Raw genomic sequence first — 24,918 nt, 5'->3', positions numbered from 1 at the left:
ATGGGCCATTTGGTCGAAAAACTGAAAGACATATGATAGTTAGATTGGCAGCCACTTTTGGGCTTCATAGTAGCTGATAGTGAACAGCGGATGAGAACCCCGTTTATATATATATATTTATATGAGTGAAATGGAGACACGTTTGAAGAACATATAATAATAAACCAGTAACATAAAAATGATGTGACATAATGATAAAATATTTTCTATATGGGGGGGAGGGAGGCATGGTTAGTGTTGTACAGTTCCAAGATGCTTTGAAACAGAGCATGTTAATCCTGTTTAACACAATATCCCTAAAACTACAATTTTAATGTTATTATCATCTGCTATTTAACAATGAAAACTCGTTGACAACTGGTAGAACAACAAGCTATGTGTACTAAATATGTCAGATAGCTCGAACAAATATATAATAATTATATAAATACAAGTTTAGCTATTGGGCCCAATGTCATTCAAAACTATATATATTTCTGGGTAAATGAAAACATAAAGTATGCTAAAATAATTAAGAAACACTTGTAGCATATGTACCTCTTAAGACACATATTTTTATATACTAGATTCTGACATAACATAAAACATAGCATACAACCAAAAATTAACTAGTAGAATAATCTGCAATGTGTTTCTGAGCTTTGAAGGTGATATAAACGAGTGTAGAGTAGAGGCCCAATATCTTAAAAGTAGTGTGTACTATCTATTGTGTTAAATAAATAACTAATTAACCTACCAGTAGGCATTTTAAGTAAAAGGCATATCTAACTATATTGGCACATTGTAAGATTATCTAAGCTAGTATTAATTATAATACCATGGACAAGATGATAGACAATAAACATATTATCTGGAAGCAGAGAAGATGGCAGGTCTGTAGCAAAAATAAACTGACATTAATGAAACCTCATTTTTAAATATTATACTTGCTAGAGGAAGGAGACTGCTAAATCTTAAGGCCACTCTTGGACCTTAATGTTCAATAGATTCAGAGCATGACACCATTAATTATCTGGTTTCTCAACTAATCATTTATAGAGTTGATAACTCAGCATGTGAGAGGTGAATTAAAATAACTTAAATGGTTGCTTACATATCCGTAGAAGGGGATAGCATGACTAAGTTTGTAGTTTTCATTAGGGGAAGAAGCAGTTGACTTATTGATGACAGCTTTTTAGCCCTGAAGGTGGGGGGTAGACTTAGATTAGCAATAAGAAAAAGTTATGAGCTGGGATACTACAAGAACTTTGCTCTTTTACTCCAGTGTAAACTAACATATATAAAGTCACAGTTAGAAAATGGACATCAGGGTCCCAACTAAAAATAGGGGTTAGTGAAGTTAGGCAGCTCTATGGGAAGTGCAAATATATTTAAAAGAGGTAACTATTTATTTTATAAAAGTAAAAATGGATGGACATCTTAATATGTTCATGTAATAAGTAAGGAGGCTTATTCTGGGAGGTTACTATGTCCTAAGAACCATAGAATCCTTAATTAAATACAGTCATCATAGAGATCAGGGGTTCCTTGATAGACTCATCTCTATCTCATAGAAGAGAGAAATACAGAAAGTTAAAGCTGCCACGCCACATCGCCCCGGCCGTAGACAACGTGGCAGAGGCTAGGAGGTTACTATACACATATAACTGAAAAGTTAATATAATGAACAAGAAACCTTATTTCTACTTGATACTTTTTTGTATATAGGAGATATATTTAGTACAATATTTAATCTATGTCTCTTTGTTTTCCCTGAAACATAGGGTTAAACTTTAAATAGGTGACATCCCAGACTATATTATTGTCCAATGCTGAAAGAGTCCAATAATAAAGAGTCTCTTAAATAAAGATAACTAGACAACATGTGCATGTGTATAACTATTAATGAAAAAAAGGCTGAATTATATAAAGGTTTGTAACATTAATCACACAACTATCCATAATCTAATTCTCCTTGTTCCTCTAAAAAGTAGGGTATACCTTTAAATTGGTAACATCCCAGACTGTATTATTATCTAGTGCTGAAGGAGTCCAATAACAAAGAGTCTCTTAAATAAGGATAACTAGGCAACTATGAAGGTGTATAACTATTACAACAAGGGCTGAATTAATTAGAAGCTAGTAACATTAATAGAACATCTAACCCACTCCAATTTTCCAGGCTATCTGTGGACAATAATAAAGTCTACCAATACTGCATGTGACACCCGTTACCATGTCCAGGAGACTGAGACTTTTGTCAAGGCTATGTTTGAAGCTTAAGTCCAGGGAGCTGGGGTGAAGTGTTGTAAATTGTCTCCTAGAGAGGAATTCCAACATCATATCCCAATTGTCTGGGCTTTTTAGGAGCTTCCTGGAGTTAGTAGGCTATGGGAAACTTGAGTGTATAGGGTCCTCAGTGTAGATCCTTTCAGTCACCATAGTCGGCACAACATGGGATATTGCAGCATCGTTACTTGAGAATGTAAAAAAACGCTGTTGATGCGCAATCTCCGCAGTATAGGTTTCACCCGGGGCTATGAATTGTGCGAGTAGGCCTCTTCTGCTCTTATTATCATGCAGATCTATCCAATCGGCTTCTTGAATGTATGTCTGAGGTAGGCAGGTAGCGGTTTTATCTAAATTGTTTTCTGGGAACGGGTCTCCTAGGAGTTAGAGGAGAAGGCCTTTCATACTACTGAAGTGGTCGTCAAGCAGCAGTTTCACACGGGCCTCCCATCTATCCAAGATGGTCATAGGTTGTAAGGCAACCAACCAGGTCTTGATTCTCATTGTTTAGGTACATGCTGAGTCATTGTGTAAGCAATATATCTGTTGCGCTCTTGAAAGAGAATGTTTTAGCCATCATCCACTTTTTTATGGTGTTTATAGCTGTAAGCCCCCTCCTTCAATTCAACTATACTCTGTTTTATTTATTGCATTGCTGTATCTGGCATTTGACAAAGGGAACGTAATGTTCCAGAAATGTTATGCTTTTTAATGGATTCAATTATATGTTATATTTTATACTAACACCAGTGAGTGCCTTTTTCATCATTCTGTATTTTGGATATCTTCCTGAGAGTGCACCCTGGAAGCTGATGGACTATTGGATTATGGAGTGCCTATTCCACTGACTTTGCTATATATAAATATAACAGCAGCATATAAAAAAATCTTCAACCAGTTTTTATTGGAACAAAATATTATAAAAACTACCTTAATCATGTTGCGCATCATCAATAGTAGGTTCCTTAATAAAGTCCCATGCGTTTCAATACCATTTGTATGCCGATGACACAGAAATCTACCTCTCTGCACCAGACCTACCTCCTTCCTTTCCTTAACCCGTGTCACTAACTGTCTTTCTCACATCTCATCTTGGATGTCCTCTCACTACCTTAAGCTAAATCTCTCCAAAACAACTCCTTATTTTTCCCCCTTCTTCCAATGTCTCCACCCCCAAAATTTCTATAACTTTTGATAATTCCATCATTACCCCTACCCCACACGCCCGATGTCTTGGGGTCACACTTGACTCAGATCTTTCCTTCACTCCTCACATTCAGTCCTTGGATAAGGCCTGCAGCTTCCACCTTAAAAACATTGCTAAAATTAGACATTTCCTTACACAAGATACAACCAAGATTTTAATCCACTCTCTCATCCTTTCCGTCCTCTCTGGTCTACCTAGCTGCCACATAGCTCCTTTACAATCCATTATGAATACCTTTGCCAGTCTATTCTTCCTTACTCGTCGCTCTTCATCTGCTGCACCTCTCTGCCAATCCCTTCACTGGCTTCCTCTTGTCTCTAGGATTAAACATACAATCCTCACCCTGACATATAAAGCTCTCAACTGCGCTGCTCCCCCCTACATCTCATAACTTGTCTCTAGATACTCTCCCTCCTGTCCCCTTCAATTAGCTCAGGATCTCCTCCTCTCTTGTTACTTCCTCACATTCCCGTTTACAGGACTTCTCCAGACTGGCCCCATCTTGTGGAATTCCCTGCCTCGCTCCATAAGACTCTCCCCTAGTTTTAACAGCTTCAAGCACTCCCTAAAAACTCTACTATTCAGGGATGCATACAACCAACACTAACCTTTCCTAACTCCATTGCATTCCCCTTGAACCCCTTAGAATGTAAGCCTATGGGACCAGCTGTTTACAGATCGCTTAATAAGAGTAGACTACAACAGTGAAACTCTCAGCAGGGCCCGCTACCCACTTGACCCCTACAAAAGCTATCCTGTACACCGACTATTTTTACAGCGCTGTGGAATCTGTTGGCGCTCTACAAATACCTGATAATAATAATAATAATAATAGTAATCTATTTAGGAATTATCTTATTTAACAACAGGTTTGTAGAGTTACCATCATGTCATATTGATAATTCAATGTCTTCAGTTGCATTAATTCTATGCCAACCACCACTAATGTGCCTTCCACCAAATCTGCATTCTTATTCTTGGATACAACATTATGAATGAAAGATTTAAAATGGATCTTGAGAAGCTTTAAGCTATCCAACAATTCATCAGATATACCAACTTCTATAGACATTATACACAAAATGTTATTATAAATGCTCTGTCATGGCAGATCCTGCTTCATTACAAAACTTTTTGGATGATTTGAAACCCATCATTTTGGCTAATAATGCTGTATCACAAAAAAATCACCTCAGTTTGGGAAACTTCAAAATTCCCAAATACATCACAGATCTTGAACTCTCCTATATAATTTCCTTATTGTTCCTGAGTCATTCAAGAATGAAGCACAAGGAAGTCTGTTTTCAGTCGAATAGGTCAAAATGTTGATGGCCCAATCTGGGGCCAGACTACAAGTGGAGCGTTATTTCCACTATAGCGATAACTCTGCGCTAGTCAGATTGTGCTGGTATTAAAAGTGGAAAGTAAACTGTTTTTGCTCTAGCGGTTACCCGACTAGTACAAAAACCCAAACTTACGATATCGCATAACCGTTCATATGTTCCCACATAGAAAGTAAATGGAGAAAAAAAAATTGGAAAAAAAACCTAACACCGTACTCTCACGCAAACATATATATATATACTAAACCAAAAAAGGTGCACTCTCAGGTCTTTTTTTAGTGAAGTAAACAATTACTTTATTGGAACGTTTTCGGGAATATATATATATATACACACACACACAAAGGCGTCTATTTATCAAGCCGTCACCCGCAAATACACTGGAATTCTGCAGCGTATTTGTGGCGAGCCTGATTCGCCTTAGTTATCAAACCCTACAGACCGGCAAAAGTAGAATTTTGTGATGTAACATACGATCCGACGGACTCAGTCCGACACAGATCGATGCTTACGTCACTACAGATGTTCCAAACGCAAGTTTGGCACAATCTTAATACTTCTGCTAGTTATCAAAAGTCTACCAGGTACGCTTGGCACTATTCCGGCCCAGCATACCTGGTTTTCAATCCGCCGCCCTGGAGGCAGCAGATGCCATAGGAATCAATGGGAGTCAGAAGGCAGTGAAAGCTCATGTTCGCTGCTTCACCGATATCCCATTGATTCCTATGGTAATGTATACATCTAACACCCTAACATGTACCCCGAGTCTAAACACCCCTAATCTGCCCCCCTACACCGCCGCCACGTACATTATACTTATTAAACCCTAAACCGCCACTCCCTGAGCCCACTGCCACTCTAATAAACTTATTAACCCCTAAATCACCGCTCACGGACCCCACCGCAACTAAATAAAGTGTTTAACCCCTAAACCACCGCTCCCGGAGCCCACTGCCTCCTACATTATACTTATTAACCCCTAATCTGCCCCCCACACCGCCACCACCTACATTATACTTATTAACCCCTAATCTGACGCCCCCAATGTTGCTGCCACTATATTAAATGTATTAACCCCTAAACTAAAGTCTAACCCTAACACCCCCTAACTTAATTATAATTTAAATAAATATAAATAAATATTCCTAGCATTAAATAAATTATTCCTATTTAAAACTAAATACTTACCTATAAAATAAACCCTAAACTAGCTACAATATAACTAATAGTAACATTGTAGCTAGCTTAGGGTTTATTTTTATTTTACAGGCAAGTTTGTATTTATTTTAACTAGGTAGAATAGTTATTAAATTGTTATTAACTATTTAATAACTTCCTAGTTAAAATAAATACAAAAGTAAACTGTAAAATAAAACCTAACCTAAGTTACAATTACAAATAACACTATACTATAATTAAATTAATTTCCTAAATTAACTACAATTAAATAAAATTAAATAAAATTATCTAAAGTACAAAACCCCCCACTAAATTACAGAAAATAATAAAATAATTACAAGATTTTTAAACTAATTACACCTAATCTAATCCCCCTAACAAAATAAAAAAGCCCCCCCAAAATAAAAAAAGCCCTACCCTACACTAAATTACAACTAGCCCTTAAAAGGGCCTTTTTCAGGGCATTGCCCCAAAGTAATTAGCTATTTTACCTGTAAAAAAAATTACAACCCCCCCAACATTAAAACCCACACAACCAACAATACTCTAAAACCCACCCAATCCCCCCTTAAAAAAAACTAACACTAACCCCTTGAAGATCACCCTACCTTGAAACGTCTTCACCCAACCGGGCCGAAGTCCTTAACGAAGCTGGGCAAAGTGGTCCTCCAGACGTGCAGAAGTCTTCATCCAGATGGCATTTTCTATCTTCATCCATCCGGCGTGGAGCGGGTCCATCTTCAAGACATCCGACCCGGAGCATCCTCTTCATCTGGAGTCTTCTTCGACAATGACGGGTCCTTTAAGTGACGTCATCCAAGATGGCGTCCCTTCAATTCCGATTGGCTGATAGAATTCTATCAGACAATCAGAATTAAGGTAGGAAAAATCCTATTGGTTGATGCAATCAGCCAATAGGATTGAACTTCAATCCTATTGGCTGTTCCAATCAGCCAATAGAATGCAAGCTCAATACTATGTAATTAAGTGTAGGGTAGGGTTTTTTTTGTTTTGGGGGGCTTTTTTATTTTGTTAGGGGGAATAGTTTTCTGTAATTTTTTTATTTTTATACTTTAGATAATTTTATTTAATTTTATTTAATTGTAGTTAATTTAGGGAACTACTAATTTTTGCTACCAGGGATACTTTTGTCTAACATTTCACAGGCCTCAAATGCTTCAGCCATTGAATAAGAAGCTGGCTAATTCATTTGTTACTTCTAGCTTAGTATTTAGTCCAACAATTTCCTTTTCTGTTCTGCTGCTCTCTTTTTCCCCTAAATGTATACACTGCATATTTGCAAAATTTATTTAAAAAATGGCATGTGGACATATGTGATATGTGTCCAAAACATTTTTATGTGCCTTTTTACACATTTTGCCATTTTAAATAAAACCTTAAAACTGGTACAATTTTTTTTTTTTTAGTGCAAACTTGGTGTAGTTGGCCATGAATACAGCAACTAGCTCCAAATATTGCTTTACTGCTTCTGAGTCTAACTAGGTATGCATTTGAACATAGGAAGCAAATTAGATAATAGACATAAATTGGATTATATTTGTATGCTAAAAAAGAAGGAAATACAGGGCTGGATTACAAGTGAAGCACTAAATTATTGCTCTCCCGCAAACTGGCAAATTTGCCCATTTGTGGGCATGCAATAATTAACCAGCCATTACAAGTGTCTGGTTATTGCTATCACAGGCAATTAGCGCTAATAAAATTAACCAGAGATCGGATCTCTGGTTAATTTTATAAATCTTTCCCAAATGCCCCCAAAATACTGTCTAGTGTAGTTTATTAAAATATAAAGATTGCAGCATCTTTACATTTTTAATAAAGTTACTTCATTAGGCAGTATTTTGGGGTTAAAGTTAGTGGGAGTGGTGTGTTAGAAAAACAAATGGCATGAAAGAGATATATAGCACTCCAATTGTAATCTAGCCCGCAGAGCGTTATCTTTATTTGATTATCAACTCCACATTGTACTGCTGAAAAAATACTACCTTTAATATTTCCTTTTCAAAATGTTGATATCACGAAAGATAAGTAACACAAATGGGTCAAAACTATCAAATGATTTATCTACAAAAATTGCCATAGACTATAATGGTAATTTTCTGTAGAAAAAAATAGAAATGTTGCTCTGTTTTCCTAAAGGATTGTGAGTGACCCTAATGTTAGTTCAAATTTAAAGAAAAGAAAAAAACAAAACCCGAAAAATTTACTCGAGTTAACTTAAAAATGGAAATTAATTAGAAATCAAACAAATTCATTAAGGACCAGAGAATTTTAATAAAAAAATAATAATTTGATGGTAGAAAATAGAGTTTGGAATGCTGTAATTACTGCTTTGTACATAAAAACATTGATTGGTAAAGTAAAGTTAAATGGTTTAAAAAAAAAATATTGAAGCATACTGACGCAGGAATGATTTCTCTTAAGTTAACTTATAGAGGCCTATTTATGAAATGTCTGTCGGACCTGATCCGACAGTGCGGATCAGGTCCGACAGACATTGCTGAATGCGGAGAGCAGTACGCTCGCCGTATTCAGCATTGCACCAGCAGCTCTTGTGAGCTGCTGGTACAACGCCCCCCCTGCAGACTCACGGCCAATCGGCTGCCAGCAGGGGATGTCAATCAACCCGATTGGGTTGAATTCCGGCGATTACCGGAGCTTGAAGCCCCGTGTTTCTCCATAACCCTGTCCGTCTGCTCTGATGAGGCGGACAGGGTTATGGAGAAACACGGGGCTTCAAGCTCCATTTGGAGCTTAATAGATAGGCCCCATTCTGTTCTCTTAAGAAATACATCTGTAAACAATTGACAATAACAATATGGTCTTCATGTGTTTTAATTAATTAGTAAAATATTTAAATCAATACCCTGTTAGCCCTTACTATTTTGTGCTCTCTGCTTTATCAAACTACCCAGTTACTTCATTTTCTTGTGTTTTATATTTTTTAATTAATTTAAATATTTCCTTTTTATCATTTTTAAAATTATTCTTGATAATAATGTAAACATTTTTTTTTAATTTTCCTGATACAAACCTCCTTCCTGAAATTTTACTGACATGCCCTAGTCATAGATATCTAGCTTTAACTGACAAATATTCATTTCACTTAATTTTTAATTTTCTTATCTGGTGGTCATTTAACAAAAATACAGTACAAAAATAAAAAAAATAAAAAAACCTTTAATAACCTCTTTACTTTTTCCTTCAAGATTTCCACTATATGTTTTCCAAAGTTATTTGTCATTTCATTTTAGATATTTACAAAAACAGAAACAAAGTTTAAGTAGGTCAGTTAAAAAAAAGTTTTATTGTATTGTTTAGTTTTTTTATATGTCTTTAAATCCAAACATTGATATATTCAATATTTGATAAGTTTGTCTTTGGGATTTTCACCCCTTATGTGGATGTTGTTCTCTATCTCTGTCTCTTAATTAACTTGTCTTCTTATCTGTCTTGTACCAAGCATGTGATATCTTTCAATTTTACTCTATTTATTATTTGTTACTTTGTGATATTAATATCCCTTGCAATACACTTAATAGGTTGCCTGTTCTCTTTGTTAAACTCTCTATTTAATATTTCTTCTAAACAAAAATTGTATACACTTCATGTTATATTATATTTAATTTTCAAATACTTAATTCTGTTCCCTTGACCTTTGATCATATATAATTAAACTAACAACTTATCTACAGCCTTATATATACCCTTCTACCCCAAACCCCTTATTAATCCAGTCCATGATTTTGTTTACTCTTAAACTTTAATTAAACAATAACATAGAGGTAAGCAAATTATTATAATCTTTCACAAATTAAATAATAATTAACTGTCAAAACTATAATTTGGCAATCTAATTATTGTCAATATCCACATAAAAATTAGTCTCAAATTCTTTACGTATGTCTTCTGTGGAGAACTCTAATGTGATACTGAAGAGATAGCAGTAAGCTACAAATATATTTTACATTAGTATTGGGATTTGATTCTTCCTTACATATTCCACCACAGTTGACCCTGAGCATTGATGTAGAGTGAAAGCTGGAGAGAGAAACCACCTTCATCATTTTCTTGTTGAAGAAAGAATAATAAATTATTGTGGGGACTTACAAACAATCATTCACAATGTCTGACACTCGACAATATTTAAAAAATGCTAGGCCATATTTGGACTGTCATTAAATCTGAACAGAAGCTGTGCACAGCTAGACTATCTTACAAGAATACTTCTTGAAGAAGAGATAGGGCAAGTTAGTGCTGATACTATTGTGGTAGGCTGCTGGGTATTCAATTCCAGGCATCAAAAGGGTGCTTATTATCTGAGAAACAATATTGATCTTTACCAGATTAAAATTAATATTGATGTAAAATTTCAACTTGGATGAAAATATAAGTTTAAGAAACAAATAAAATTGGTGACAGCCTCATGCCTGTTGTATCTGTCAACACACCAGACTATAAAAGTGTTCAGTTTATTTAAACAATATTACTTTGCATTAATTTAATTTTATGGTAGAAATAATCTTCTAAAACCAATAGTGACTTTGTAAATAAAGAGTCTAATCTAAGATATGTATAATGCTAATATTATTATCGGTTATTTGTAGAGCGCCAACAGATTCCGCAGCACTAATAAAAACAAATATACACATCCCTCATAATTTTTAATTCTTTTATTCTTTATATTCCCCCATATAGTGTCTTTATACACATATATATGTATTCTTCCACAAGTTTACACTATTGTGTCTTTATACACTCTCACCACAATATATATTATTCTTTCACAAGTTTACACTATAATTTTATTAGTCATCATTTGTATTATTATACATTAGGTTCTATGTACACACTTTATAACTCTTACTGGATTTGTTCATGAATACTGATTCATATTAATTTTTCGTTGCCAGCATCTTATCCTGTCAGTGTTGTCTATTTCCTCTTTCTATGTTTGATACCACAGGTCTTGGGTTACACACACACATATACATATTTACATATAATTTATTTCAACCCCATTAATAGTACTTTATTAGAGGATTCCTGTTATGTATATACACACACATCCCCTCACATCATAGTTTATATAGTATTGATTGTAGGTCATATTGATCCACCTATATAGGGTTATATTATGGATTCCCCTTATATGCTATTTTTTGTAAGTATCACTCACATTATTTAGTATCACGTACATGGGTATTTCCTTATATTTTGACCTTTTATTCTGGCCTTGGTATCAACAACACTGTATACACATCATTATCCATTAGTTTACAACCACTATGTCACATTTAGTTATTTTCATTATTTATAGAATACATATACTCTTTGCGTTATTTGTTTATCTATCATTTATCACCAATCACTATTAGGATAGTAGCATGATTGGTCCGTTTTTTCTACCTCGTCACTTTATATGCAGTACTTTCGATACTGAGTATGATTCTATCTATGGAAATCACACACCAATTTTAGAGCGAGTTTATATTTATTTAGTAACAGCAAGTCATTTCGTTTTTCTTATATATCGTGGTGATTATTTTATTCTATCGGATGGCACTTGTTTATTGTTTGACATTTGCCCATATGTATCCTAGTCATATTTCCTTGGTGGGTTTGGCCTCACTTGTAGGCTGTATAGGTGCACCAATGGTAAGACAGAATCGTAGCACACCACTTTTTCGCATATGGTTGCATTGTATCACGAATACGTACACACACCTTTACTTCTGTTTTTTAACGTATGACATTGTCACGTAGTCACATGATTCTTTGTATGCTGCATTATACGGAAAGGAATCTCATTGGCAGTAAATGCACCTACGTCACTCCCACTACTAATATGCTCACTACGGACAAAGAAGACATGTATGTACATAACCTTTGGGATATACATTTATATATTTCAGTCTCCATCTTTAATATTAGTTTTAATCTACCCTGACACAGTTGTAAGACACCACATCGATTGCATACATCGATCCTTATATTGCGTTTATCTATTAGGTTGTTTACTTCTGATTTGCCAGAAATCAGTTTGAGTTCAGACAAAGGGCTCTTACCGGAGCATCCACAAAATATATTTTACATAATTAGGATATTTTTTCTCTACCCTTTGGAACTACATTTGAGATTAAGTGTATATCTATATATATTTTAAATAAATGTGAAGTATATGCCATAAATGAAGGGTTAACTAATTGAGGACCCACCCCTTGGAGGGTGTTCCCCAGGTGTTTGTTATATTGCTTAATTGATATGATTGGAAAGTTTGGTGTATATATATATATATGAGAGCTATGATCAGTATGCCTTATATGCCTGATGAAACAGCACTATAGCTGAGAAACGCGTCTCATGTAAATAAGGAGGGTGACTGTATGCCCCTACCTTATGGTTCCTGTTTTTATTACTTTTAATGTTTTAATAAATGTGATTTTTATTTGACATTGGAACTGCTACTGATCATTACTACTAATTTCACCACCTTCTACCAATCATCTACATTGAGACTGATTCTGCTTTATGTGGGAGTCCCTGGTTGCATCATCATCACCTGCCCTGACTTGTGGAGCTGCTCTGGTTGGCAGCTGACTTTCTAGCTTTGGGAGGAGAGAGCCAACAGTGTTCCTGTATACACGCTGGACTGTTCAGCAAGCTGGGTTGCTGTTGAGTACCTAATAGCACTGTCTGAGTGCTCTACTAAAATGTGAGTACCCTGTTGTGGGTGAAATTAACACAAGAGCCTCTCTTTCCCTTCTCTTTCTTCTGTAAAAACAAAGTTCAAATTAGGAAATGTGGAAACTTAAAAAGGTGAAAATAATTTTATTGTGAAAGGTTTAACAAGCACATTTCTCCTGAAGTTAATTTGCATAACATATCACTAGTGTTTATGACAGCCCAAGAGCCTGTCTCAATATTTTGGGGCCGAATTATCAAGCTCTGAACAGAGCTTGATGCCCTGTGTTTCTGGTGAGCCTTCAGGCTAGCCAGAAACACAAGTTATGAAGCAGCGGTCTAAAGACCCCAGCTCCATAACCTGTCTGCCTGCTCTGAGGCAGTGGACAGACATCGCCGGGAATCACCCAGATAGAATACGATCGGGTTGATTGACACACCCTGCTAGCTGCCGATTGGCCGCAAATCTGCAGGGGGCGGTATTGCACCAGCAGTTCACAAGAGCGTATGCTGTCTGCATTTATCGATGTGCAGCTGACATGATTCGCAATATCAGATCATGTCCGCTTGCACTTTCTTAAATATGCCCCATAGTGTTTCCTTAAAACTAAAAAGGTGAAAACAGTGTTTCTAACTGTTCAAAAAGCACAGGAGTAAGAGCATCTCCTTACTGCTAAATGTTTCATCTTTAAAAGACAAAGTAAACCCCAAAATTTTATTTTATGATTCAGATAGAACAAACAATTTTAAACAACTTTCCAATTTAATTCTATCAACTTTTCTTCATTCTCTTGTTATCCATTGCTGAAGGAACAGCATTGCACTACTGACAGGAAGCTGAAAATATCTATTTAGCCAATCACAAGAGACAAATGTGTGCAGGCACCAATTAGCAGCAGCCTCCACTAGTGTATGCTATGTGCCTATTCATTTTTTAACGAGGGTAACTAAGTGAATGAAGCACATTTGAAAATAGAAGTAAATTTAAAAGTGTCTTAAAATTACATGCTCTATCTGAATCATGGAAGTTTAATTTTGATTTTCCTATCCCTTTAAGTACGCTTCAAGGTTATTTGTATTTTTTTATTTTATTTTAAATTTAACAGACTGAAATGCTCTAAAGATTCTCACAACTCATTATTTGTAGATTATATCATCAAATGTGTATTGTAAATTATTTATACAAATTTATACAAGTATGTTTTTAAAATAGTTTATTCTGTGACTATGGTGTAAAAAAATCCACCATTGCAAAGCTAAGAATCACAAACCTAATTAAATACTTCAAAATGTTTCTAGTAATATGCCAATCACACGCTGCAAGCTATCAATAGTTTTGACTATTGAGATTGTTACAAGCACTGTACAACATAAAGGTACAACATTCTATATTTTCCGTCTTAGTGCACCGTATTAACATCAATATCCCCAGTACCTTTTATACACTTATACAAGTCATCATTATGATCGCATTCTATCTCTAGCAATTGACCTGCATATATTACACTACACTCAAATGTAACCTACATATGAACCCTTTTCTTTCAAAATATTTGAGTTTAACTACTTTAAAACGATCATCATAAAGGGCCAGATTATGAGTGGAGAGCAAAAATTTGTGCGTGAGTGATAAGGGGTTTATCGCAGGGTTTTGTGCACGTCAGACTTACAGCGTGTTGAAAGTAAACTCGATAGCTTGAGCGCAATTGCAATTTGCACTAGAATGATTACCGCAACTTCAGAGATCTGATTAACTGTTTAACGAAACAAAAAAGTTGAACAAAACTCATCAAAAATACATTACAAAGGACACTTACACTTTAATAAACTAATAAAAATTATGAAAAAAAAATATTGCACAAAAAAAGTTATACGTAAAGGCTTAAAGATATGAAGCATTTAGGCTCGCCGGAAACAGTAGTTATTTGGTCTAAAGACCACTGCTCCATAACTTGTCTGCCTGCTCTGAGGCTGCGAACATCAATCCGCCTGATCCTATATGATCGGGTTGTTTGACACCCCCTACTAGCAGCCGATTGCCCGCAAATCTGCAGGGGGGGGGGGGCATTGCACAAGTGCTACTCTCACCTCCATTTCTTTTTCTTAACATTCTGACTTGCCAGTGGTAGCAAGCCACCTTTTGAGAATCTGCAGCCACAAGTATTTAAATTGTTTAAATACAAATTGTTCAATTTAAGAAGTAACACAAAATTAGGTTTCATTTTTAGGAGACAGCGCTTGAATTATTGCTTTTTATAATATATATATATATATATATATATATATATATATATATATATATATATTAATCAGAAGAAAACAGCACTCTCTGGGCTTGACAAGAAAATGTGTCCTTTATTCAAGTGATGTTTCGGAGAATACACCTCTTTATTAGACTGACAGAAACCTAGTGAATATCAAACTTAAATACCCTATTAGCCCATCCCCCTATTAAAAAGTGGGCCCAAACAGTAGTCATGGTAACCAACCATGTTACATATAAACAAAGCCAAAAAGAAAAAAATATACGTATATACATATACATAGGCCTCTATTTATCAAAGCGTCAACTGAAAATACGGCAGAATTCCGCGTCGTACTTGTCGCGAGATTGCATCTCCGTAGTTATCAAAAAGTCTCAAGATCGGAAGAATTCGAATTTTGTGACGTAACATACGATCCGGCACTCTTAATTCGACGCAGATCGATGCAAATAGAAAATCTCTGGAAATGTTGCAGAATTCTGTGCATTCGCTGTGTTCTTCGACAATAACAATTAGAAGTTATCAAAAAATGACCACTTGCGCTCGCGTCTTATCCGACGCAGCATACCTAGTTTTCAATCCACCGCCTTATTGGTCGCGGATGCTATAGTAGTCAATGGGAATCGGAAAACAGAAATCTTGGGCCCGATCCGATATAAATCATCGCCCGCAAAAGCCGGCGACGCCAATATTTGCGCGGGTTTGGTATCCTATATACAGCGTAACCTAGAAGTTACGCGCGTATATTTCTGCCTTCGCCCGTCGTTTTTTTTATCCAATAACCCTTGCACTGACTTAGAAACCAACGTAACTCTCTGAAGGCCTAACAAGTGCATGCTTAACAACATACATATCAGCAGCTTGCTCACAAATAGTTAACCTCTTCAAAGCATTTATTATTCCTGCCCCTGCAAGTTTGTCAAACCAATCACAAAGGGGTGCATCATGGGGCACAAGGGGTCATCATGGGGCACATTTGGACATCATGGGGCACAAGGGGTCATCATGGGGCACAAGCGGACATCATGGGGCATAAGGGGTCATCATGGGGCACAAGGGGACATCATGGGGCACAATGGGTCATCATGGGGCACAAGTGGTGCTGGAAGCCCTACAATCCCCTGTTGTTCTGTCTACACATGCTGATTCTATAGTTGCTGCTGAGGTCCATGGTGATGGTGCTGCCCCTGCTGCAGCTGGTCATTGAATTACATACTGCGGAGTCCCACTGCATGTAAGTGAAACTACTACATCCCACCCCCATTCCCTTAACCACCCTAATTACTGAAAATATATCATTAGTTCAATTCATGTTTTGGTCACTATGATTTATTGACTATCATTTTGAGGAATGAAAATGGATGTTTATACCTTATGTTCACACCTTCTGTAAATACATTATTATTTAGATATATATACCCATGTGCAGGGATAGGCAAGGTGTCCTTCACTAAAACTCTTTATCTTAGAAAATGTCCGCCACAGCCTTGGCTCATGCCTATCCCTGCACATGGGTCAATTTCTATTGGATGCGAGAAACCTTGATTTACATCTTAAAAGTGAATATCACTATATGTACCCTTCATACACAACTATGTGATGTGGTTTAGAGAACATGAATACGTCATAAACATGATGATATTACCTTTTCTGGGCCATTTCCACACAGGCCTTATTATATTTTTCAAAGATATTAGTGTACTAAAACACCCCTCACATGCATGTGGATGACAATTATATGGTAAATAACAGAGGACAAGATTTAGGATGAAATATAACAATTTTTTTTTTTTTTTTAGGCTTCTTAGATGAGGGGGCTGAGGGGCCTGGAGTGGGTCCCCTGCTTCTCCTGGGTTGTGTGGATTCAGAGGATCCGGCAGGAGTGCTGGCCACAGATGAGATGTTGGAGGCAATGTCCTGCTGGTGTGTGAAATGCTCCACCAACACACCCAACAGTTGGTTTTGTTCCCGCCATCTGTTGTCACTCTGCATCTATATGTCGGAAATAACTCTCAGCATCTGAGATTGGTTCTGGACGATACCACTTAAAGATGCTGCCATGTCCCGTTGCAGCTCAATGGAACGCTGTAGTAAAGTCTGTTGGCTCCTGTAAAACCTGCGTTGGTCTCTCTGCATTCTCTCGCAGGTTGATGTGAGCCTCTCGCAGGTTGATGTTTGCCTCCTCTGGAGGGCAATGTATTCGTCGCCCATGGCGGAAGTCAGAGGATCTATAGGCTCTTCCCCAGCAGGGACTCTAGGCGCAGGTTCACCTCTATCTGCTGTTTCAACTTCAATATCCTCAGCTGCTAGTGCTGCCGGAGGGATCACAGCTGCTGGTGCTGCTGGAGGGATCACAGCTGCTGGTGCTGCTGGAGGGATCACAGCTGCTGGTGCTGCTGGAGGGATCACAGCTGCTGGTGCTGCTGGAGGGATCACAGGTGCTGGTGCTGCCGGAGGGATCACAGGTGCTGGTGCTGCCGGAGGGATCACAGGTGCTGGTGCTGCCGGAGGGATCACAGCTGCTGGTGCTGCTGGAGGGATCACAGGTGCTGGTGCTGCTGGAGGGATCACAGCTGCTGGTGCTGCCGGAGGGATCACAGGTGCTGGTGCTGCCGGAGGGATCACAGCTGCTGGTGCTGCTGGAGGGATCACAGCTGCTGGTGCTGCTGGAGGGATCACAGCTGCTGGTGCTGCTGGAGGGATCACAGCTGCTCCTCCTCAGATGCTGGAGCTCTTCCAAGCGAAGCAGATGGTGGAGATCTCCGGATGGACTGGTAGTCCCATTGCCGGCTGGTGTGCACCCACTCAGCCTGGTGGTATAATTCCTGACTGGCCTGATATTGGTGAGGGGGGGGGGGTAAAGGCATCTACCCTTTGGGGCTGACTTGGCTCCCCCTCCAAGCCAAAGGAATAGCCCTCCAGCCAGGGCTCCTGCCAGGTGTCCTCTTGCAATGCTGGCGGCATGCCATCTGGATTGTCAATAGAGGCACTCCAACCCAGAGTCAAATGATGAGAGGGATTAGTACAGTCAGATATATATCCATGTGGGCATACAATGTACATGCTAAGGCCTATACACATTCTCATGTCAAACTCTATAACATGCATGTGCACATTGAGATTTGTGATATGAGGGTTTTTAATATGCAAAGTGTACATGTATGTGTTTCATACAATAGCCTGTGTTACTCTGAGACATGTTAGTATTTCACTATTCCACCATCATATCATGAATTTCAATGTGTTAAGTAGCATTAAATGGACATTAAACCCATTTTTATTCTTTCATGATTCAGCTAGAGCATGCAATTTTAAACAACTTTGTAATTTACTTCCATTACCTAATTTGCTTCATTCTCTTGATATTCTTAGCTGAAAAGCATATCTAGATAGTCTCAGAAGCTGCTGATTGGTGGCTGCACATCAATGCCTCGTGTGATTGCCTCGCCCATGTGCATTGATATTTAATAAACAAAGAATAACAAAATAATGAAGGAAATTAGATAATAGAAGTAAAATGGGATGTTGTTTAAAACTGTATTCTCTATCTGAATAATGAAATAAAAAGATTTGGTTTAATGTCCCTTTAATGTGAAATCTAATTGTAGATGTTTTTGTTAGTAGGCCAAATACCATGCTCCTCATTGTGTACATGAATGGGTGACATTATAGGATGCTATATCTCAAATACATATAATACTGGTGTGGGATGTTACTCACTAGCATGCTGCGCTGATGTTGCAATCCCTGAGTCACGAGCCCCTGGAAGTCCATGTGTGTATGCAAAATGTGTGCAATATGTAAAAAAGTGACAGTAATGTACAAGCTTAACAAATCCACCAAATCCGACCTAACTAAATCTATGCAAATCTAGGCAATGCGCCTCTCTCTCTACTCTAACCACTTTCTCCTACTCACTGTAGTGTGCTGTAGCTCCAAGAACCAACCAAACACACTAAGGAAAATGGCGGCTGCGCAGGGGTTTAAGTATGATTTTTGAATGTCGTAATTACGTGGCGCATCTTTTGGAACTGGCGGTTAGTTTTAACAGTTTGTTGCCTAATTTGCATAAAACTACACTTTATTGAGACTTTACGTGAACAAAATACTGGCGTAAGTACTTGCGACGACTAAAATGTGTATTTGCGCACATTTTAGCTGATCGCCGGATTTTCCTACTTACGCCAGTTTAGCATCTGACGGCGCAGTATATTGGATAGGTCGAGTTGCGAGGTGAAATTACGGGCGGCGCGGGTTCCCTCGCTTGCACCAAAAACTACGCCGTATATCGGATCGCTCCCCTGATCGATGCTGCTATAGAGTGAAGCATATCACCTAATACAATTCAATGGAAAGCATTATTAAATATGTATACCTTATTATAAATACCATTCCCTTCCTGTAATTCAGTTTGTAAAAAGAAAAGCACATTCACACAAAGGATAGCAAGAGAATGAAAACACTGCACAGCAATTAAGGAGATTTTAAAAAAGAAAAGCACATTCACACAACGGATAGCTAGTGAATGAAAACACTGCACAGCAATTTAAAAGATTTTGAAAAACAAAAGCACCTTCACACAAAGGATAGCAAGAGAATGAAAACACTGCACAGCAATTAAGGAGATTTTAAAAAAAGAAAAGCATATTCACACAAAGTATAGCAAGAGAATGAAAACACTGCACAGCAATTAAGGAGATTTTAAAAAAGAAAAGCATATTCACACAAAGGATAGCAAGAGGATGAAAACACTGCACAGCAATTTAAAAGATTTTGGAAAAGAAAAGCACATTCACATAAAGGATAACAAGAGAATGAAAACACTGCACAGCAATTAAGGAGATTTTAAAAAACAAAAGCATATTCACACAAAGGATAGCAAGAGAATGAAAACACTGCACAGCAATTAAGGAGATTTTAAAAAACAAAAGCATATTCACACAAAGGATAGCAAGAGAATGAAAACTGCACAGCAATTTAAAAGATTTTGAAAAAGAAAAGCACATTCACACAAAGGATAGCAAGAGAATGAAAACACTGCACAGCAATTAAGGAGATTTTGAAAAAGAAAAGCACATTCACACAAAGGATAGCAAGAGAATGAAAACACTGCACAGCAATTAAGGAGATTTAAAAAAAGAAAAGCCCATTCACACAAAGGATAGCAAGAGAATGAAAACACTGCACAGCAATTTAAAAGATTTTGAAAAAGAAAAGCACATTCACACAAAGGATAGCAAGAGAATGAAAACACTGTACAGCAATTTAAAAGATTTTGAAAAAGAAAAGCACATTCACACAAAGGATAGCAAGAGAATGAAAATACTGCACAGCAATAATGCTATCAATTAATTATACAAAATAAAAATTACCCTACCAATTAATTATGCACAATACAAATTAGTCTACAGGGTGTCATCCTTGTCTAAAGTTTCATACTTGTCTACAGGGCGTCATACTTGTCCACAATGTATCATTATTGTCTACTTAGACAATCAGCCATTAACAATTATACAATCATCATAAACACATTATTAGGACATATTTTTTAGGACATTGATGACACCTGTTTAATATAATCTTCGAACAACGATCTATAACTGTGGTCTTGATGTCTCATTAAAACAATATTATTAAATGTTTAAAAATATATTTATGGCGCAATTGAAATTATTTAGTGACGGTGAATCCGTCATCCTTGTCTACGAGGTGTCATCCTTGTCTAAAGGGTGTCATCCTTGTCTACAGGGCGTCAGACTTGTCTACCATTTCACAAAGATTATGAGAGGGCTATTGTCCGACAAAGGGATCGCATCTTATAATATTTGATAATACTCTTACGACGTTTGAATCCAGACAATCCTATGATCAAATGTTTGTATTTTTTTTGGATAAATTTCCATTTATTGACAGTCAGTCATTAGTGACACATTTATTATATGTTATTTTAAATGTTTGTATTCCATATTAATCGTCATGAACACGTGATACATGTAATCCGCCAACCAAATATTAATATTTTTATTTACACTTGCAAGTACCAATCATATTTCTCTATCATTGGTATATTAGTGTCGTACTTAAAAATTATTTCAGAAATTTTTTTTGAGAGTAGAGAATTTGTGAGTAAAAAATGGTGCAACCTTTTACCCAAGGGGAATTATTGATATTAGTCTACAGCATGAACCGCTATTTCCCGCGGCGCATAGGTGGTATGAGGGGGATCCAGCACCAGGATCGGGACCGCATAATCTATGAGATGATGTGGAGAATGAAGAGGGTGTCGGGGATCTGCCGGTCTAGGCGAAGCTGCCTAAGAAGGTTTTCTGACCTTAGATGGCGCGAGCAGTAGCGGTATAATGAATTGCGAACGCTTGTTCGTACATGTAAGTATATTGTACTTATAAATTATGGATACTTAAATGACGCAATTATTTTAAAAGTAAAAATTATTTGGACATGAATTTGTAAGCTAATCATATTTATTTTATTGTATTACATAAATACCTTACATTTCTTTGATAATAATCTAAAAAAATTTTAAGCAGGCCCTTTTTTTCTTTTTTTTTTTTTCTTTCTATGGATTTAACTTATTTGCATCCCAAAAATTCATGTCATTCACCAACCCATAATTTCTGTAGAGGGTCAATGAAATACAATTTATTTCATCCTTAGATTATCAACATAATTTATTTTATGGAGACAAATATAAAGATAGAAAAACAGATATAAAAATGAATTTATGGAATGAAAATTTGTGCTCCATCATAATTATTAACAATGATACAATAAAGTTTACTCATATAGATAGATACATAGACATATAGTTCAAAATATATAAGATGCATGTATATATATATTTATCTATATTCTTAAACCAAAAAAAATGTATATATATATATTTTTTTTTTATTTTGAATTTTGTTTTCATCAGAAAGAATAAAGATTACATGCATTGATGCTGCAGATACATTACTCACCAATAATATATAACCTGTATCTAATGTGTGCATACAACTTTATATTTTCACAGATCGCAGGCGGCTAAGAGATAGAATACCCCGGTACATGAGGACGGTGTGCATGCAAACACCAAGGAGCAACCGCTCCTCACCACCATTGCCAGTGCCTCCTTGCGGGTGGTCAGGATTCAGGGACAGATGTGGAAGTCCCTGATATCCAAGGTAATTTTCAATTCTCATACTATTTTGACATTATTTAACATTACAATTTGTTTATTTTTCAAGGTTCTTTCAGGGTGCATGTTGAAGGGACACCAAACACAAACATTTTCTTTCATGATTCAGATAGAGATTATAATATTCCAAAAGCTTACAATTATTTACTAATAATCAATTTACTTTATTCTATATATATATATATATATATATCCTTTGTTGAAGTTATAACAATGTTTATGGGTGAGGGTGAGACAATTATACAAGGCATCTATGATACTTAAAAATTCTGCAAATACGGAGAATATCTAGATATGCTTTTCATCAAAGTATAATAGAAAAATGAGGCAATTTATATAAAAAAAAGTATAAAGATTGAAAACATTATAGTCTCTTTATAAAAGCTGAAAGAAAAAAATGTTGTTTGTGTGTCCATTTTATGTATTTATTTTAAAATCTAATTTCTAGAGGAAATTTTTAATAGTTTATAATGAAATATTGGTTGTATAATATTGGAGTTGTCATCGATCATACGAACATTTGTTCATTATTGTGCTTCATCTCTGACAGACGACCAAGTACCGGGGGATTCTCCAGAACCGTCGTTGTCACCGCCACAATTTGAAGAGGAGGTGGCAAGAGTTCAATGTAAGTAAAATAATATGTTTTACAAATTGTATCTTGATAAAGAATTTATCTAACATATGTTCTTTTGGTCTTTTTATAGATCAAGATCAGGGCACACAAACTGGGCCCTTCATGGCAGAGATTTTGAATGAGCTAGCCCAAGGGCTGGATATTGTTCCTAGGGCTGTGTGGGCCCTGCTGGAGGAGCTGAATAGAGTTTAATGGTCTTTGCCAGTTGTTTATTTTTTTTATTATTTTTCATAAAAAAATATATTTGAAAAAATTTAAAACAATTTAAAAAAAAAAAAGTTTGTTTTAATAAATATCTATTTATTCTTAATGAATGTGTTGCTGTATTCATTTAAATATTTATTTCAAGTGACATGAAAAAAAAATATAGAGAGAAATATGTATAAATAGCATTAAATGTGGTAAATTTCTATATTTGTTATGCATTTGGTTTCTACAATTATTTTAAATACAGACGATAATATGCCGATAAACTATATAGCTGCTGATTGATGAATGCACATAGATACATTGAGGCACATTTATCGAGGGACCGTGTTTCTGGTGAGTATTAGGACTCAACAGAAACAAAAGTTAGGGAGCAGCGGTCTAAAGCGGTTAATATCCATATTAATCTAATGCATCCCATAATAATGCCCACAAAGCGTAACAAATCCAAATCCAAAATGTATGTAATGTAGCCACCTAACCTAAATACACTGCTAGTTAAAAGCAGTAAGTAGGCAATTAGCATGTGTGTGGTACTTAAACCGAACAAAGCAAATGTAATATCACATATCCTTATTATAACTGTGTAGGAAAGCAGAAAACAACTGAACCTTATGGTTTCTTTTCTTGCAGCATCATAGTCAGTAAGGGTAAGTGTCTCCGCTCCATTACTTACTAACTATGATGCTGCAAGAGTTCTGTTTGAAACAGAAATTCCGGATACACCAGCTGATAATGTTCAAACTATCTTTCTCCACATTTTGAAACTCAAGAAGAAGGAGGTAGATCTAAAGTTACAAGGCATTTACTTATCTGAGTATCACCGCAAGAAGCTCATTCCCAGAGGTTTCCGCATCAAGAATATACCCACCATTGAGAGATGGAACCCAGAGTTCTGCAAACGGTGGTGTGCCATATTAAACAAATGCTCCCTGGATCTCATCCTTCTGGTAGTCAAGAAGGTAAGGAGCCTATTGGAGAAAAACAAGATAGAACTAACACAGGTGGAGGAAATCAAGGGACCAACACTTTCCCAGGATAGTACAGAGAATTGGACTGACAAGCTATCGGCAGCGCTCAAGGAGTACAATGATGCTCTGATAGCTTTCAAAAATAAGAAACGTATCTATGTAACTGAGGATTACAAGGAAAAGAAAGTGTACAGTTGAACTCTAGGACCAGAGGAACGCACCGAGACGACAATGTAGACAGAGGGTATATACCAATCACCGTTTGAATACGGTTGATTCCAGCTCAGGGTCAGACACTTAGTGCATTGAAAACCATGGACAAAGAGCTCAAACATCCACTACTGAATAGAAGAGGGAAAGGAGGAGACCACACACCAGGAGGGGGGTTTCTGGAAGAATGCCCCCTTTTCCTCCGAGGCAGAGGAGGATATAGTGGTCAACATTAGCCAACACAATCTGAGTGACTCTGAGCACAGAGTCTTCAATAAGGGACTATCATTTGTACCTACCTTGGCTGGGAGTCAGTGTGACACTTACATTTATACTATGAAGTTCCAAAGGCAAAAGCAAACTAGGGTATTTCTTCCAAGGGAGGGCACAAGATGAAATTATTTACCCATTTAAGAACCCTAGTGCTTTTGATCTTCCTACCAAAAACCCAAGTATACAGACATATACAGTACCAGGATGGTCCAACAATCGGCTACAACTATCATTACTAAGAAATATAGGAACAACATGACTCAGGCGGAATGGAGGGCAACTAGATCCTAGACAGATGATGCATCTATTGTGAAACGCCCAGCCGATAAGGGCAGGGCCATTGTGGTGCAGGACTACTCTAATTATAGACCAGAAATTCTTACACAACTATCTCATCCTTTTACATACAAACCTCTTCTATACGACCCAACAATCACGTACAAGCAATGTATCAAT

Source organism: Bombina bombina, chromosome 5 (genome assembly GCF_027579735.1).
Source record: "Bombina bombina isolate aBomBom1 chromosome 5, aBomBom1.pri, whole genome shotgun sequence".
Classification (NCBI taxonomy): Eukaryota; Metazoa; Chordata; class Amphibia; order Anura; family Bombinatoridae; genus Bombina; species Bombina bombina.
The sequence above is the reverse complement of the archived record's forward strand: the minus strand, read 5'-3'. Positions refer to the sequence as shown.